The 19,739-nt window shown below is 36.3% G+C and overlaps 1 pseudogene; it reads right to left on the reverse strand.

Annotated features, from left to right (window-relative positions):
• Positions 1-10,367: 10,367 nt before the first annotated feature.
• On the reverse strand, positions 10,368-10,486 carry LOC120618411 (uncharacterized; annotated as a pseudogene).
• Positions 10,487-19,739: the final 9,253 nt, after the last annotated feature.

Below are 19,739 nucleotides of genomic sequence, written 5' to 3' on the forward strand. Positions count from 1 at the left end.
TTGTCACATTATGTTATTTGAAATATCCAGTTTCAATAAAAAAAAAAAGTCATGAGGCTTCAAAGAAACAACAAAGTATGGACCACACATAAGAAAAAAAACAATCAGTAGAAACTGTTGTTGAGGAAGACTGTATGTTGGACTTACTGGACAAAGATTTTAAGTAAGCTATTTCAAATGTGTTCAAAATACTAAAGAAACCATGTGTAAAGAACTAAAGGAAAGTATGAGAATAATATTTCGCCAAATAGAGAATATAAATAATGAGATAGAAATTATTTCAAAAAACGAAAAGAAATTCTGGGGTTAAAAAGGTATAATAACTAAAATAATAGATTCACTAGAGAGGGTCAACGATGTATTTCTTCTGCATGTAGAGAAGAATCAATAAACTAGATGATAGATGGCTAAATTGAGAATATCCAATATAAAGAAAAGAAAGAAAAAATGCAGAAAAATGAACACCAACATATTGCATAATGGGAGTCTCAGAAAGAAAGGAAAGAAAGAAAGGACAAAAAAAAACCTTTGAGAAATAATGACAGAAACTTCCAAATTTGGAGAAAAATATTCATACAAGCCCAAGAAGCTCAATACAATCCAAGTAGAATAAGTTCCAAAAGATCTACATCTAAACACTTCATAATCCAAACTTTGGAAGCAAGAAGAAGAAGAAGAAGAAGAAGAAGGAGGAGGAGGAGGAGGAGGAGGAGGAGGAGGAGAAGGAGAAGAAGAAGAAGAGAATTTTGAAAGTAGTTGGAGGAGAAATAACTCATCAAGTACAAGACATGCACGGAGTAGCAGCAAAGGTTACTACATGAAGAAATGTAAAGGGTAGTGTAAACATAGTTTACGTTTTGTAACATTGGGATGACTGTTTACTGTAGTTCGTAAAAAATCAGAGAGGAGAAATAAACATGTTGCAACACATAAAATATGTGTCGATGGTCATTTGATATAAATAGACGCCATTTAAATAACAACATCGCCGAGGAACGTGGAAAGAACAGAGCTTTATAGGAGCACTGATGTGTGTGCTACTGGAATTAAAGTTGATATTCATCTGAACTAGATTATCTTAAATTAAGAAATTCATCGTAATCTCCAGGGAATCAAAATAGCTCAAATCATAAAAGAAACGAAAGGGAATTTTAAATGGTGAAATATAAAACATGTGTCTACAATAAATGATGCCCAATGAAGTAAAGGAGAGGGAAGACAGGGCACACAGGAAAAGGAGGACGAAATAATGGCGGCAAAGTCTCTCTTATTAGTAATTATATTAAATGGATTAAACACGTCAACAAAGGCAAAGATAGGAGAAGGTGCAAAAACTAACAAACAAACAAATAAAAGCCAAAACACGATCCAGCTATGCTATCGAGTAGATACACTTTATTTACTTATTACTATTTTTTAATTTTTTTAATTACAGTTGACATTCAATGTCATATCCGTTTGGGGTGTATAGCATAGTGTTCAGACATTTATATAACTTACAGAGTGATCCCCCAAGTAGTCTAGTACCCACCTGGCACTATGCATAGTTATTCCTATATTACCGACTGCATTCTCTACCCGTGTTTTATATCCCTGTGACTGTTTTGTAACTACCTATGTATGCTTCTTAATCCCTTCCCCTTCGTCCCTAACCCCTGTCCCTTCTGGCAACCATCAGTTTGTTCTCTGAATAATAGATACATTTTAGAATCAAAGAAACAATTAAGTTGGAAATAAACAATGGTGAAGTCTCCAACTATCATATTGAAATGTCTATTTCTCCCTTCATGCCTGACAGTTTTTGCTTCCTGTATTTCTATTATTATGTGCCTGCGTTAGTCAGGATTTTCCAGAGAAACAGAACCAATAGGAAATAAGTATATATAAATATGGACAATAGGAAGTGTTCACAAAAGTGTGAATGAATGGAACCTTCTTATAAATTTTGGGCAAGATACAGGAACTACCTTGAGGAAACGTCAAAATTCCATTGCATAAATGCACTTGAAAATTAAACTCAGACTTCCATGAAACTGATTCGCGTGAAGAGTTAACATTTCAGAAAAACTACCTGTGAGAATTGTCATCTCTAGATGAACCAAAATTTCTATTTTGAAATAATTTATCAGAAATGTTTCCCGATGTCATCACAGCCCATGAAATATTCTTAATAGCTCCAGTCACGGCTAGATCGGCAGGACAACCTTTTCCAAAATTTAAAGTTTCCCATAAAATTATGTGTACTTTTGCTGTTACCAAAAACTACTAATGTCGTTTTTAATTAAGTGTGACAGACTTCCTCATACAGATTTTCAGCAAGTAAGCTCCTCTATTCATAATAGACTTACTTGTTAGTACTAAGAAGGCGGTCTCCCAATTTGTACCTGGATAACATAATTTAAAAAGGAAATAAGGGAAATGAGAGCCAGAGGCCTCTACGGAAACTAGTCCCATCTTGCATACGTTGTTTATCATTGGTACCAATTACCTGTCAGATGTCCAATTTCTTTAAAGTCCTTGAAAAATGATAGTAATAAAAGTAGCAATTGGCTAAAGTTTTCGTGATGTTGCCAAAAGTATAAAACTTGATGACCTAATAAATGCATTTGCAGAAAAGCAAGCTGGGAAAAATCGTATGATCGATTAAGGTATCAATAAAGTATTTTTATGTTATGTAAAATTATAACATAATTTTTTTTGCAATTTGTATTCATGTGTCACTTCTGCTCTACTGTGTATTTTTAAGTAAAAGTCTTTACGTTTGACACCTTTAATTGAACTTTTCCCCCTACTTTTTGAACAACGGTCCCCAGATTTCCATATTGCCCTGGGCAATGAAGTACATGGTTTAGAATCTGGCCTTAAAATGGTAGGAAACCTCTTTCATCATAAAGAAAAAACTGCATTTTTGTAGAAATAGAAATGCCACGAATCTCTAGGTAGACGTGATTCTTACAGACTGGGTCCAACCTAGCTTATGGAAGAAAAGTCATATTCTTTCTGTGCTCTTGGCAATAGATGTAAAGGCTGTAAGAAATGACTCTTGGAGGTGACATCAGTCAGGGCCTAGAGGTTCTCAACCAGAGGCCCTGCACGAGAGGTAGTTTTAGCAATATGACAGCGTGTCCGCCAGTTGTCACAAAGCCCTAGAGGCATTGCTGACATGTGGTGGCACAGGCCAGGAAGGCTATTTCTGGAGTGTTTGGGACAGAGCTCAGTGTTTCATGATAAAAAATATATCTTGCCCCAGATGCCAATAACATTCCAGCTGAGAATAGCTCTTTGTTTTTCTACCCAGCACTATCTCCACTCCCTCTGACCCTCAGCAGCCCACACGGAGCAAGTCACATCCACAAGCCCCATTCCAAACACTCGTCTCACTCAATACAGCTCCAGAAATAAACAGAGCCAGCTTTGGTAGGACTGATAGACACACAGGGAGATTTCAGGGGGGAATTGGTAAAGAAAATTGTGTTTTCCTCACAGCCAAGGGGTCTTCACTGTTTCTGAAGCTTGTGTAAGGTGGAAAGACAGAGTGGACACTTTGGATGTCATTCTATGCAATTTACTATGTGCATCCAAACTATGTTCCATTAACCAATGACCTAAGGCAGCGATGCTACACCAGAAGACATGCTTTATAAACGTTCATTTTGCCTGGCACACTAACTGTTGATGCAATCAGCTGTTTCATCTCTCTTCTTGAAGATATTTATTATTCCGCTATTGCTATTCTAATGGACAAAGCTGGTATGCATATAGGCCATTACCCGTAAGCCGGGGTTAGCCTCATAAGGCAATATTATCTGACAAAACTACCTAATGCTGCCCAGGTGGCATTGACTTCTACTATTATGACATTTCCTACTTGTAAACATTTCCTTTAGAATTATACAAATTGTTTCAATCTTCAAAGAGGTGAACAAATAAAGCACATTGAAAGGCAAACATGAAAAATAAATCTTTTCTGCCCAGCGTAAGAAATTACTCTAGATTGTTAAACTTACCATTAATTTGCAATTTATTATAAACACTTCATCCATTCCTCTTCTATCCAATGAGATGCATCTTATGTTTCTTTTCAATAAATTCAATGCATTTGGAAAAATACCCAGATGGTTTAATTTCTTTTGGAGTGTGTACGTATCCATGATAATGTTCACAGCTGCCGGGAAATGTATTTCTCCATTGTGGTTACCATCTGATTCCATAACATAAAACTGAAAAAAAATAGAGGAAAAGTAAAAAAAAAAAAAATGAAAAGGATTACAGAAAAACTAAGATTAGTACCACGTTCTCTTAGAGAAAAGTAGAACAATCCAGCTCTAAAATGGAAGCACATCATTAGCGCTAAGTCAATGCAACTGAGAAAGTGCCCGATAAACCTCTGAATCCAATGGCCAGAAGAGAGAGTGATTATGCATCTGCATTTTTAAAAGCACCATTTAAAGCTCTGTGCTTTGGCCTGAACTGGCACTGAGTGCTATCTTATCGGTGCACATCAAAGTCCATCACATTAAATTCTAACTTACAGATTCACCAGGTATGATAATGATTTAAAGGCCTTAATTTTCTAGTTAGTCAACATTATTGAGCACCTACTGTAGGCTTTACATTGAACTTGAAATGAAAGAGGGGACAAAAGCTGCAAACTACTATTGTCCCCACTTGCTCCAAACTTTTCTGTGTCTGTGCTAGAGTATTTTTCTGGACTGTCCACATTTTCTCTTCTTTATGTATACCTGAATTCTATCCGTCATTCGCTGGGCAGTTCAAACATCCAGTCCTCTACATAAACATCTATATAAACATTGCCAGAAGTCATCTCTTTATCTCCTGAGTCAACATTATCTATGAGTCAGGAAATATTCTCAGAACATTAGTACTCAGAACACTATAAGTTTGGTAATATTATTACCGGTCCATATGTTACTTATGAGTAACTTGGGGCGTGGAGACATAAAGTAATACTCCCAAAGTAATTTAGTTGGCAAATGGTAGAGCTAGGACTTAAACTCAAGCTATTAGAATCTAAAGTCCAAGCTCTTAATCAGTGTGCTATATATTTTTACTTTATCTTCTTTCTACCGTACGACAATCTTGTAAAAAACGTTCGGTCTTCATTTCATAGGTGAGAAAAACGAGGTTCAGGGTCATGCAGGCTAACAAATTATTCTAGTTGTGTTTCATGTTTCACACCTACTGATAGGAGACATGAGACTCCTAGGACAGAAACAAAGGACTTCATCGCTCATATCAATAACAGTAGCCAGAATATCGGTATTTTTTTATTTGTGTGCTAGTTTACCAAGCCCCAGTTCTAACAGAGTGAAGCGAAAAGAAACAGGGAATGATTTCACACGCAATGGGTAGCATTATACAGAGGAACCCTGAAATTAGGGAACTCAAATCTTTTACAATGGAAGGCAATCATGCCTGTCCTTTGCTCTAGAGGAAGACATTCTGTCTGTCTTTCAAGGCTGTACACTCTACCAACATCCTGGAAAGAAAATTCCAGAACACAAAAGCAGTGCCTCTGCTCATTAGACATGCAGATATGTGAGAGACTCACAGAGCATTTATCCTCAACTGAAGTCACACAGCTAGTGAATAAGGAAATTAAATTTGAACCTGGATCATCTGACCGCTATATTTTTCTCCAGTGATTTCTAACCATTGGCCTGGCTTCTCCAGATCTGACTATTTCTATAAAAATATGGAATCTGAAGCATATTATAACTGGTTTAAAAGTTATAGTTATAAATAATGAATTCATTTAGTTTAATTTGTTTGTAAATGAATTAATTACAGTTCGCGAGCTCCTTTTCCATATAACAGTTGAAAAAAATGTACTATTATAAATCAGGACAACTCGACCATTTCCAGTTTTAAAATTGGGCTGTTTGGGGTAAATAATCAAATTCAGAGTTTTCTCTTCCCACTGTTCTTCACTCCTCCCTGGGGCGATGTAAGTTTCCAGTCAACTTGTCTGTGATCCTTACGCCTGGGAATGTGTGGTCTTATATTGGACCGTCTTCTTTCCTTATCGACTTTCTTGCAGTGAAGCTTATTCCCACTACCCTCATGGGTGTCATCAGCCGGCAGCCTCTGAGGTCTTGCCCACGGTTCCTGGAGAGACCAGGCATCTGCTGTCGCTGTCCATGGTCCTGCCCGACTCCCGTCGGAGACCAACTCGAGCTTTCCAGTGCGGTCATTCTAGCCTCCATTCACCGCTGAGGTTTCATGTTGGACTTCGGGCCTCTCTGCAGACTTGCACCCTGCCAACAGACACGCTGGCGAGCATGGGAAGTCCCGCTCTGCTCTGATTTTCCATTAGCCGATCCGAATTTCTACTGGTGCGATCCTAACACTCTCCCCCAACTCTGCCTTGGAGTCAGAACCTGGGAACGTGAAGAACTGGATTCTTCCACTGGAAACCAGACAGTGTCCAAACCTTTGGCATGCCTGTCTCTCTCTTTCTGTTGCTGATGAAACTCTTATTTCCATTGTGGCGAGATGATAATTATTACATTTTTTTCTTAGTCTGTGGTTATAAATGCTCTGTGTCCTTTTGAAACTCACTTTTTTTTCCTATTTCAGCGAAGCTTGGCTTTTCCAAATAAAAACCTTGTTTGCAGCATTATTCATTTGTCATTTATCATTTATTTATTTATTCATGTATCTAATTATTTTCTATAAATTTACCAAAACCGTGTTTAGTACTTCGATTGTCTTTTTTGTTCAGTGTTTTATCTGCCTTCTCTCTGAGTCAGTACACGCAGAAAACACTCAATAATGCATTAATCATGGGATGCTGAGAAAAGAGTAAATAAGGCAAAAGGAATGAAAAATATTAAATATTAACCTTATACAATATTTAAAAATGCAAATTAAAGACCAAAAAATTAAATATAAAAATTCTAAGAAGGCATAAAGTAAAGCATTTAATATAATAAGGTACAAACAAATAGCAACTAAATTTTCCCCAGTCCAGAAAATGACTCTCTTCTTTGCGAACATACTTGGATTCTTATTTACCCTGAACACTTATGCACAAGAAAGTTTTCCCTCCTCCTATGCCATTTACAAGGCTAAAAAGCAAAAATGAATTCAGGACATTCAAATCCTCCTTCCATGACTCCCAAGGTGAAAGAGGCTGATTCTCCTGAGGTCTCCTGCACCACAGCTTTATGACCAGGATTGAGAGGAAGAGAAGTATTCTGTGAGTGATGGCAGGTGTGCTTGAGCCATGGATCCCAAGCCTTTGGACGGCCCGACATGGAGCGCGTTGTTGTAACTCCCAGGCTGGTCACCTCTGGCCATGTGCAGACTTTTCTGTTTACACCATTTATAAATATTATTCTCTATATGTGCCACACCGTCAGAAGGCTGCAAAGGAGTGCTCTGTACCTGACGCTACTAATGACACCTGACATAATAGTGTGCTTATATTTTTACTAGGAATATTTATCAGTGTCCCAACTATATGTATACAGCAATGGTTTCGTCAGTATCTTGTGCATGATAAATTTCCAACAATAATTTTAATGGGAATAGAGTTTATTGATAGACAAAAATGAGTCCTGAATTAGTTTTAAAGAAAGTTAAACACGTTAGATGGAAGAGATGGAAGACAGTTTCTTTTCCAGACAAGGATCTTGAAATGTATAAATAAATAAATGAATAAATAAATAAATGTGTGTATGTGTATATTTATGTTTATATATTTATATAAATGTATAAATAAATAAGGGTATGTGTATATTTATGTTTACATTTATAGATATATATTTATTTACGACTTAAGTGAAGTATTTCGTGTAGTTTGCAAAAGAATGACCTAGTCGAAGTGCAGAATATCTGTTTTAAAAAATGTTACTGAAATGTGGAATTCTGTTCATGAAAGGCAATAGAGACTAGAGAGCCTAATTTTATTTTTCGGGAAATTGTAAGTAATCATCGAGAGTTTTTCTTTCTCATAGTTATAGAACCATCATAGTGGATGACAGTAAGGTATCTTGGAAGGAGAAGAGACTGGTGGCAGTTTGGAGATGTATGCAATATACTGCGAGTGTTTTGATGCATCCCATATACAACTTTCTATCGCCAGAACTCTACACAAGGCTATAAATAGATAATAGTACCTAGTGACTATAGAAATGAAAAAGAAATAAAGTACATGAAAGATACAATGAAGAAGGACTAGACGACGATCCATAATGAATAAATTTTTTTAAAATGTAAGGGAAACAAATAGATAATAGTTCAAGTTTGAGACTGGAAAAGGGGTGATTATAACAGAACAGAACTGAAAAACAAATTACTGGGATTCAGCCTTGAAAGACAGATGCCTTTGGCTGCTGAGTAGAAAGAAGACAATTCAGTGAAGCAAAAGAGAACATAGAGAAAGTTTGATTCCAAGCACACATGGTAAAGAACTTAGAAGAGAAGAAAGCTGCAAAAAATGAATAACCATTTTGGAGAGAGATCCAACAGAGTAGTGTAAGAGAAAACCATTACACCTCACCTTTAAGAGTGTATCAATTATCTAACAAAGAACAGGGAAGGAACAGAATTTATTATTCTTGGCATTTCCAAGAGATGAAAGATATCTGATGGTATAGTTGAAGAAGCATCAAGGCAAAGTAAAGTTTTTATTTTTTCCCTCGGGAAATGTTACCTAAGCCTGCAAAATGGCTAAAAGAAAACAGATATTCAACTTTAAAATATGAAGAGAATGAGAAAAACATTAGTGGATCTTTTAAGAAGGAAGTTCATTAAAATTACCCCATTTTGGTCAGGTGGACAAATAGATAACTAATATTCTTTCTTGGCTGGTTCTCAACTGCAGCGTTTAACTCTGTAAAGATTAAGAACTAGGTGATGCAAAGATTGGTATAAAGGTTAAGAACTAGGTGATGTTGCATGAGTGTAGGTTACAACCAGCACTGTTGAAACACACTGTTAAAATAACAGTGACTCATGCATTGACTCTAGCAGGAAGAAGCAAAGCTCTAGCTATGTCAAGAAAATTAATCTAATGCTTAAAGAGATGACTATTAAAACTACAAACTTCAGATGGATAAGCTACCCTACACAGCGCAGTAAGATGGCATATCTATATAGTAGTGCCTTTGGGAATTGTACCAAAAATTGCTAATAATTTTCTTGCAGCAGAAGAACCAAAAGAATACATTTTCTTAGTGACTCACATTAAATATCCTTTACTTATAGTTTGTTTTGTAAATTCTAGATCACGCTGGTTATAAACTTCCCGTCGAATGTGAATTTTTCGGTATCTCAGGATCAATACTTGTATGTTGATGTTCATTCAACTATGTTAGCACTCAGAAAAAATACTATGAATCCCTGCTTTTTGACATAAGTTAAACAATCTTGTTTTGAAACCAAATATGAGACTAGAGGCTAAATAACTATCCTCAAATCATAATGCAATAGAGGTTGCTTGCTCTCGAAAAGATACAGCCTCATTTTCACAGTTTATGTTATGCAATGACTCATCTTTTATTCCAGTTAATTATGGTACAAAGCTATTCAAAAGAGTCCCGGATCAACATGAATAGTATTATAAATCCAAGCAGGAGTTCAGAGGTTTCTACAAGAGATATCTATAATTATTGCTTAGACTGCCAAAAGCACAATAAAACATACTACAATTCTGAAGAGCAGACATAAAATTCATATTAGCCTTAAGGAATGCATACAGATTAAATCCTAAAATTCAATTAATTCAAGGTTAAAGCTACATCCACACTGAAAGAGATCATGAAGTAAGGCTCTTCATTATTTTGTACACCACTGAGCACTATATTGGACTGCTAAATAGTATGCTAAGTATAATATGCTGTAGTCTTTGAAAGGTAAAACAGTGTGATTTTCGTTAAAGCTTTTATTAGTTTAAAAATATGATCGTTAAATAAAAAATATTAAATTATTTGAAAATATACAAGAGTGTAAGTAAAAAATTCACTTCAAAGTCCACCATCAGAAATAGCTATAGTTAATTCTCATGCGTCAGCATTTCAATGGCTATGTAATATTGCATTTTTTATTTGTACTGTGCTTCGCTTAAATCAATCTCCTATTGATGGAATAATTATATGTAAATTTTTTACTGTGGTAAAAATAATCATGAATATCCTTCCCTTTATATCAATTCTCACTTGTGATATTTTCCTCATAAGACGCCCCAGAATAGTAATTGCCAAACATTTTACATCTTGTTATATTTTTTTAAATTTTCTCACCAGAGAGATTATACCAATTATACTCCTTTTCACTACAATATGAGTATACTTATTTCCATTAAACTCTTGACAATACCAGTTGGCAAACTTTTTTTTTTATGCCAATAGCACCTGGTCTTCTTAGGTGGTCTCCCATCCAAGGACTAACCAGGCCCGACCCTGCTTAGCTTCCGAGATCAGACAGGATCGAATGTGTTCAGGGTAGCATGGCCATAGACCAGTTTGCAAATTTTTAATCTTTTTCAACACATCAGAAAAAAAAAAAGTGTGTTGTTTCATTGTTCATTTTTCCAATAGTTTTCATTTTAAAATTTGTATGTATTTTCAAAGCACTTGATGGCAGTTGTGTGTCTCCACAAACTACCTTTAGTTTCATCCCTTGGCTAAACTCAGTACCTATTTGTGAATATTGTTAGTCGGCATATTTATTTAAACTCAGGCATCTAGAGCAACGATTCATTCATTGGGAAAATATTCATCAAACAACAAATATGTGGAAACACTATAGATGTATGAGGAATTTACTGTAAAGCAGGAGAGAGCCCAAGAAAGGGAACAAGGATAATAAAAGCAGTAACAATCGCACTGTTAACAAATCGCTGATAAGGCAATGAGCTGATATGAAGAGAAGACAGAACAGTGTGGCAGAGAAGGCTGGCATGTAAGCAGCAAAGAGTTGTCCTAAAATTCTCTTTGACGTTATGTCATTTGAGCTCAGACTCGAGTCATGTAAATGATTCATTCATTGAACACCATGCCATGTGCGGAGACAGCAGAACTCTAGGTCACTGTAACATGGATTTTGTTCTCATGGCAGTGGGAAGACACCATGTGCTTTGTCTTTTCTACCTTTCCTTTTCTCTCTTTTTTTTTTCATGTTGTCAGTTGATGCTGTCATCACCATCCATTGCAAATCACTGGAGAGTTCTATTCTCCAGCTACACAATGATGCTTTAGCAAGGGACAAGCTAGACGAGAGATTAGACCTGTCTGGGTTTGTCTGTGCATTCCAAGGACGTTCTGAGTGGTCCAAGCCTAAAGCACTAGTTATCTTTGTTTTCAAGTGAATGAGTGATGTACATAATTGAAGGTTAGGATGGAAACACATTGGCTTTGCTTTTGGCAAGCAAAGGAAACAAAGCCATGGGAACCAGGGATGAGGTCGCTCCAACATGATGTCATGTGTGAGGACCGGGCAGAGAAAGGCCAGCCGGCTTTCTCTTGTTTTCACCTTGGAGTCCAGCTTACCATAAATGGACATGTACATAGTTGGAAAAACCAGGAGAGAAGACTCCTCTTCCACAGCATTGGTTTCCTTCCTTCTCTCCTACATTGTTGCGTCATAGAAGCCATTCCTATACATTAGGAAGTAAGGACAAGCAAAAATGGCAAAATACATCTCCACTATGCAGAGGTCATCACTGTTGACACCTTAATATGCGTTATATGTGTTCTTCCTCTCATGTGTGCAGTGTCTTTAATGTGGTCGGTTCATACTGCATATTGCATTTTGTGCCTCTTCTCAGGAACTCTCCAACATTCCATTTCAACAAGTTTCATTTCATTTAAAGTCCACGCCGTGTTCAAATGTCTTCAATTATCTCAAAAGTACGCTTTACATTTAGTTTGTCCAAAGACTGTCAGACTAGAGCCCACGTGCCATCTATGGTGTTGAATCTGTGTCAATAGCTCCATTTTTAAAAACGGTACTGATTTGTTGGAAAGACTAGGCCTCCTTATAATCTGGTAAAATAATTTCTTTTGATAGAGTTTTTCAAACACTGTGGTGTGACCCTCCCCCTTCTTCTGGGACAGGAAAGTAATAATTTCCCCCTTTGCCCATTCAGCTCACGCTTGGTGAGGGAAGCTTGGAGAGGGCCAGTAAGGGGTCAATATATATTTCCTGGAGTTTGTGGACACAGCGAAATGATATCTAAATTATGTCTGGAAAATTCCAGAGCAAGAGATCAACCAGGTAGCTAGCTGCCTTGTACTGCAGAGCAAAGGAAACAGAATTGGGAGTTACCTGTACTTCTGTCACTGGTAGGTCCAAGGGTTCAACTTGTCCCCACACTAACTGAAGACCTTAAGAAGAGAGCAAAATATATCAAGGGACTGAAGGAGAGTCAGTCAGAGACACGACCGTCACACCACGAGAAGTACCGTTGCATATTTTCAATAGAAAATTTCTAAAGAGTTAGCTTTGAATATGCACTTGCAACACTTCAAAACTTTACAGTCAGATTATATACATGGATATATATTCCTTCTTACTTTTCATCTTGGAAGAGCCATCGGCTTCCTGCGGGCAGAAGGAAGGAACAGCAAGGTGTGAAAGAGGAAGGAAGGTGACATTTCCGGTTCTTGCCCGTGAAGCCCTCCGGCCTGGAGCCAGCCTGACAGGGCCAAGCAAGAAGCTTTGGTGAGAAATGAAATTTGAAGTTTTCACTATTATAATTTAATTAAATGATACGGCTTTTGAGACTTTAATTGGGAGAACCATTTGTTGTCCAGGACTGACCGGAAATGCAAATGGGCCCACCCGACGTTACTCCATCAAGACGGTCTAAAGACCTCGTGAGAGAATTTCGAAAGTTGTTTTGCAATTGTACCTTATCATGTCTCACTCGTTCGAAGCACTAATTGTGGGCAAATAGTTCAGTTATTCTCATGGGACAATAATAAGAAATTAGGATGTGTTCGTTTAGAATGCTTTCCATTTTATATGGATATGCCCCCTGTGGTGAATGTCTCTTTGACAGTGAGTTTCTTGGCTGAAACTATGAAGTTTTACTGTTATCGCATGAGCTGATATTTGCATAGCACCTGATCATTTATAAGGTACATTCACATTCCTTACGTTTGTAACCGCATTTTTTAGTGATTGCGTCTTCTCCGATATTTTTGAGTTTCCTCTCCATTATAACGAGATTCTCCACGTTTGTTGCCTTCTAGCACCATGACTGTGTGCATAGTGTTTCCAGAATTAGAACTGAGTTATTTTCAAAAATCAAAAGAGCCCATCAGATCCTAGAATGTTCCACGCGTGTCCTTAGAAAGCAGTTTATTCAAAAATGGGTGTCATTTTATCATTACTTGAAGGAGAAACACATCAGAATGATAAAGAACAAATAAAGGGGAAAAAATAAAATAGACAAAGATCAAAAAGCCACACAGACCACAGACATTTCATTAGGGAAATTATCAGCCTCTTTGATTCAATCCAGCACATGGCATCATCGAGCGCCCATAAAATGAAGAGAAATGAAATGCAGAAAGAAGGGAAATTGACAGCTGTCAGATTTCAATAGGAAATATATAATATTCATAGAACAGCAGTTCTCACTAGATATGTAAAAATTACGACGAGGTAAGAATTCACAGAAAGAAATGGCATGGCGGGCGGTCATTGTCAGCTTTCAGCAGCAGTTTAAGAAAAAATGGTTCCCTTCTCTCTCCCAACAGAGATGCTGAAGAGAGCGTGGAATAATAATAGTCCGGGGTCACACGTTAGATGTTTCAGAAGAGGGAATAAAATATTTTCATTGTACAGAAAGAAATTCACTTCAGACAAGTGGTATTTCTTTAGCCGCTCAGTTGGGAGGGGCACAAGGCAAGAGCTATTGAAAAATACCATGTCTTCATTTGAAGATAGTCTATTTAGAAGCTAGTAGATACAACCAAGGTAGCTATACAGACGCTTTTGAAAAACCTCGCTATTCAGTGTCTGTCAGGAGAGTGGCAGGTGCTTCAGCCAGCAATGGCTTGTTGGAGGGGCGGCAGAGCAGGAAGCTCTTGCAGAGGTTCGGGGCTGGTGGAAGCTGGGCCATCACATAAGTGCTCGGCTCTTCCTCAGAACACGAAACATGTCTTATCATTGGCCAGAAATTCTTCTACTCATATCCCAATCCTTTTTTTTCCCCAGGAGTCAACATCAGGAAAAGCTCACCTATGAACCTCTCATGAATTAAGATTTCTGTGTTATCTTTCTATCTAGGTAATCAGCCAGTGGGTTGCAGAAATAATCCCAGAGTTCATATCATTTTGTAGGTACATTATAACCCAATACTTGATCAATAATAAAACTGATCCAGATTCTTACAAGGGCACATTTGGTATCTCTCAGTGTGTGACACTAAACTTGGCCCTGAGCAGAAGATTTAAAACCAATGCCCATGCCTGCAGATCTCTAAACCTCCGTACAAAGCTAACGGCTGCCCCAAATGAAATCCAAGTTACCTTTATGTTTTGTTTCTAAATTTTAGGTAATGATTTCATTTTTTTTTTCATAATGAAAACACTTTTCTAAAAAAAAATGAAGAAATTTGAAATACATTTAGGAAGTAACTGACACCTCATCTCCTGCTTCATTAGTACAATAGAGAAACTGTGAAAATCTATGAAGGTAGTGTCTATTTTCCAATGCTGGGAAAAATGGAGAATTTTCATTAACTCCGCACTCAGTGAGAAGATATGTGTGGCAGATTGCGTTTTCCAAAGAGCATTTAAGAAATAGGCTGCATGCGCTTCCTTTACTTCCTGGACGAGAGGTGAGGTCCGTTTCCTTCCTTTGACCCTGGGTTGGACTTGTAGCTGCCTGGAACAGTGGAGGACCGCACCACTGACCCTCTGGACTCTGGGCTGGGTCATGACAATCCCAGGCACCTCGCTCTCTTAGGATGCTCCCAGAATCCAGCAAACATGCTGCGAGGAAGCCCAAGCAACCCGTGACAAGGCTCAGATGAAGTGACGGAAATGAATTAAATGACCCCAAGCTGGGGTTTAAAGCATATGTGTAGATAGATACGTTATATACATAGTTAGATATATAGATACACAGATAGAAGGGAGATGAGAGAGAGATGATGATGATGACGATGATATGATGATGATGATAAATAGATAGATGATAGTTGATAGATAGATAGATAGATAGATAGATAGATAGATAGACAGACAGATAGATAGATAGAAATGATGGATGGATAGATACATGATTGATAGAATAGATGTGGATATGGAGATAGAATAGATGAGATAGATAGATGAACGAACGAACAGATAGATATAATGAAGATGATAATGAAAATGAATGATAGTAGAATGAATGAATGAATGAGAGAACAGAATAAAGGAAATAATAGATGGAGAAATGGATGATGATGATGAACAGATAGATAGATAGATAGATAGGATAGATGGGATAGATGATAGATAGATAGACAGACAGACAGAGATAGAGAGAGACACATAATGTTAAAATAAAACAGAGACCGAGTTGAAAAGTCCCGCAAGCAGACGAAACCGTGTCAGCCACATCAGCTAAATCAAATCTGGCTTATTTTAGAAACATAAGCAAAAATTAATTTAGATTATTTCTTCTAAATGCCTCTGCTAATCCTAGAGGAAACTTATCTTCCTAAAAATGGCATGAGATGATCACCTTTAGCCAGTCCCTGCCATCTGGCCGCCCCTGCTGGAATAAGGAAGCCCGCCGAAGTCTGCAGCTCCCCACGCTCACCTCGTCAGCCCCCCGGTGACGCTGCGCCCTTGAGTGTCACACCAGTTTGGGGCGTGAAAGCCCCCAGTTCACAAACGGTTCCTACGTACCAGCAACTCTTACCAAGCACTGTTTCCTTGTTCTGGTGGATCAATATTGCTATTTATGGATGTTTGAAAAAGAGAGAAATAGAGACGGATATGTTATATAGCTATCCTCACATATAAAATTTCAAATTTCACAAAGAAAAAAAATCTGTTTAAAAAACTGTAAAGCTTTTCTTTTCTGGCTCTTTGCTATTTTAATTTTAATATAAAGGCCTTGCTGTATAAATTGAAATATACTGAAATAAACTGAAATGACTTTTTAATAATAATCTATAGATTAATAATAGTCTGTCTTTTTTCAACCTGAAATAATTTCTATTAAATAAAAAAAATTTAAATTTAATTACTATTAAATAAAAAAACAAATTTATTTACATAATCAATCTATAATATATCTAATATAGTTTCTCTATATATCAACATGTATAGCTATCATAAAATGGACCAATATATAGTGTTTTAAAATGTTGAGGAAGTTATGCATTCATTTACTTCCGATAAAACAGTGGCTATGAGTTACAAATTTTTAAGTTTAAAAAAAGCTACAAAACAAGATATCTAATACATTCTTGTTTGGTTTTTTTGATAGATCATTATACAGCTTGAGATAGAGATATGTCTAGATATTTAAATATCTTGCAAGATGAATATAAAAGTCTGGAAGAAGACGCATCAAAATATCGACAGTGGTTATATCTAAGTGGTAGTAGAGCAAATAATTTAGAATTTTTTATATTTCCTTACTGTACATTCTAATTCATCTTCCAACTAGTATGCATGATCTAAAAATAGGTTATAAAATTATATAACCTAAGCCTTATTTCAAGTGGTCGCGGCATTTTATTTGCTCATTCTGTGCCCCTTTGTGTGTACATGATACCAAAAGCTAGAAGTGCAGCTCTCTTCATGCGGCTGGATTCTGGCAGTGCCTTGAGAAAGTGCTTCTCTCAAATGTCTGTGAATGGTTTTTGCAGGTGGCAGGATGGGGGACATAGAAAGCTCTTCTTTGATAAACTGAACAAGGACTATAGATTATTTCCTGCTTTGCCAAGTGTTCCCTCTCGCTTTTACTCAGAAGACATTTATTCTTGTTTTCCGTGTGATGCTATAGATGACTTCTCAGCAGCAGCTGCCACAGGTCAACTCAGAAATCCCAACTTTACGGGGATTTAAAAAAAAAAAAAACTCTCCATGCTCACATGTAGCTTGGTTACATAACTACTAAGTTTATTGATCTTGACTTATAGATACGTGATTTATGTATTTTCTCACTTTTTAATATCGAAAGACTTTTATGGTACTTTTGCCCAATCCAAAGTGAGGTCATGGATGGGAAATAAAGCTTCGGTCCCCTATCTCCCTCAGGTTCTCACCTGCTTCTTCCCCCAGAAGTCACACAAACAAGAACACATTTTCTTCACAAAATCCTTGACATGTATCTTCATGGTTGATGCTATTTTAAGAAACAGATTTCTAAGAAACTGAGATTTAATTAAATGTTTTCTGGAGCAAAATGAGACATATTTTTCTATTTCATTGGTCTTGTGGAGACTATAGAAAGTCAAATGATCACTGTCTCAAAAAGCCAGTGGATCCTGTGATTCACCCGTATGAAGTTTCTATAGCGTTTTAGAAGTCCTTAACGACAAGGCCACAAAACTATCCATTAGCTACCAGAAAACATCTGCTGTGTCAACATGGAGAAAGTATAGTAAACCTGACACAGAATGAAGAATTCAAATCGACAAACTGTAACTCTTAAATTTTCTTATTCACAGAAAGATCTACGTAATTAAAACTCATAATACAAGTCATGCTTAATTCACATTTTGCTCACATTCGATTGGGGTGGCTTAATAGAGCCATAACACGGGGCACATTTTATCAAAAATGTATACACAGATTTCTTTTCTACGTGATTAGCAAAAATATTAGTAACAGAACTAACTCATAGTGTTTAAAAATTATTGGTGTAATATTTAAATTTTGTAATGGAAGTTCCAAAAATATTCAGGGTTTCTGGCCAAGGAATATTAATTTGAGAAGGAAAATTAATTTTACTTTCTAGGAAACTTTTATTACCCAGGTCTGAGCCTTTTTAAATGGAGGATTGATGACTTGTCGGTATTGAGCAGGGTGTCCCTTGTTTGCTTATTGGAAGAAAAGGCTATCCTTCTTCTTAAGAATGCTTCTTCTATTACTTATCTCTGTTTTTATTTTCTAAAATGTAAATATGTCTAATTATCTTTTTACAGTCAATTTGACCAAAGACAGGATATAAGATTTGACTACTTAATGTATAACTTGGACTAAAGTCAAATTTTTCTAGTACTTAAAATGCTACGAAATATGAGTTAATGTCTGCTTTTCTATCAGCTCAGACCTGTATTTTAAATTTCTTTAAAGTATTGTAGTCTCTGTATCTGATCATGGGATCTCTGGAAAAATCTAACCTGTGTCTCCAGGAAGGATGTTGCAAACTTCGCTTGACACTGGAATCCTGGGAACTTTATTCTTTAACACGGGGTTCTCATAAGTTCCCCCAGACTTTCATGCAGTGTCTCTAGTAATAGTCTTGGGTTTACTGGAACCACGGCTGGATCCCAAAAGCAAAGGTTGAAATAATTAGGTTACCAAAACTAAAAAGGGTTGTTTTCTAAAATTCACATGGACATTTGGCATTTGTTGCTTTGGGAGTACTGAGAAGCGGCTTTGTCATTCTTATGTGTTATTGTATCATTCACATCTCTTCATGTCATTTAATTGTATTTATTTTGTTTGTGATTATGTGTGTAAATATTTTAAGAAAAATTATTGAGCATGTATGTAAAATATATCTCTTATGGGTTAGATTATACTCAGGTATTTTATAAAAGTTCTGTTATAAAGTTGGCATTTTATTAAAATAAAAACTTTATAAAACTAATTGAGAAGACTTTTATTTCTAGCAGTCTGGCAAAGAAAACATACTAGTGCATAACATAAGCATACCAAATAAAATAACGAAACCAATTTTTAAATACAAAACTGAGCTGAGAGTAAGCAGAAGCAACAAATCCCAGAATGAACCTTGCTACAGATACTGGAATTATGCAATAGAAAATGTATAATAAGAATTTAAATGTTTATGAAGACTAAAGAAGTGAATAAAAAAACAAGATAAGCAATAAAAAACTATCATAAATGAGCAGATATATTTGATAAAGAACTAAATATAACCTCAGAATAAATTAGATATACATGCATACAATTTTAAATTAGAAATTAAGTGGATGAATTAAATAACATACTAGATAAAGCAGAAGAAAACTCAGTGTACTAAACTGCAGAAATAAACCAGATTAATCTCAATGTGAGAAAGAAAGAAGAAATGTAAAAAGATTTTAGTGACATAGATGATGAAATAAAAAGACCAAATATACTAAAGAATAATTAGATCAAATATATCTTCTTGTTGAAGATCTAGAAAGAAAAATAGAGAGAGAGAGAGAGAGAGAGATGATAGATAACAGAAGAGAAGCTGAGCAAAAGAATGAGAAACAGGCTAAAATAATTGTTAATATTAGACAAAAATTTAATGAGATGTGCACCTAAATATATCATAATAAAACAGCTAAACACCGAAGACCAAAAGAGGATCTTAAAAGAAGTTAGAGAAAAAGATAAATCACCTACCAAAAGCTGGCTGTGAGACAGACAACTGATATAGCAACAGGAACAAAACGGAGCAGGTTTGCATACCTTCGCTATGATGCCAGGAAATACATCTCAACTTAGAACTTGAAATTTAGTAAATCCGTCTTTTCAAGAGTGAAAACAAAGTAAAGATACTCAAAGAAAATCTAAAATATAGTAGTCCCTTAT

Source organism: Pteropus medius, unplaced genomic scaffold, assembly GCF_902729225.1.
Source record: "Pteropus medius unplaced genomic scaffold, Ma_sr-lr_union100, whole genome shotgun sequence".
NCBI classification, from domain to species: domain Eukaryota; kingdom Metazoa; phylum Chordata; class Mammalia; order Chiroptera; family Pteropodidae; genus Pteropus; species Pteropus medius.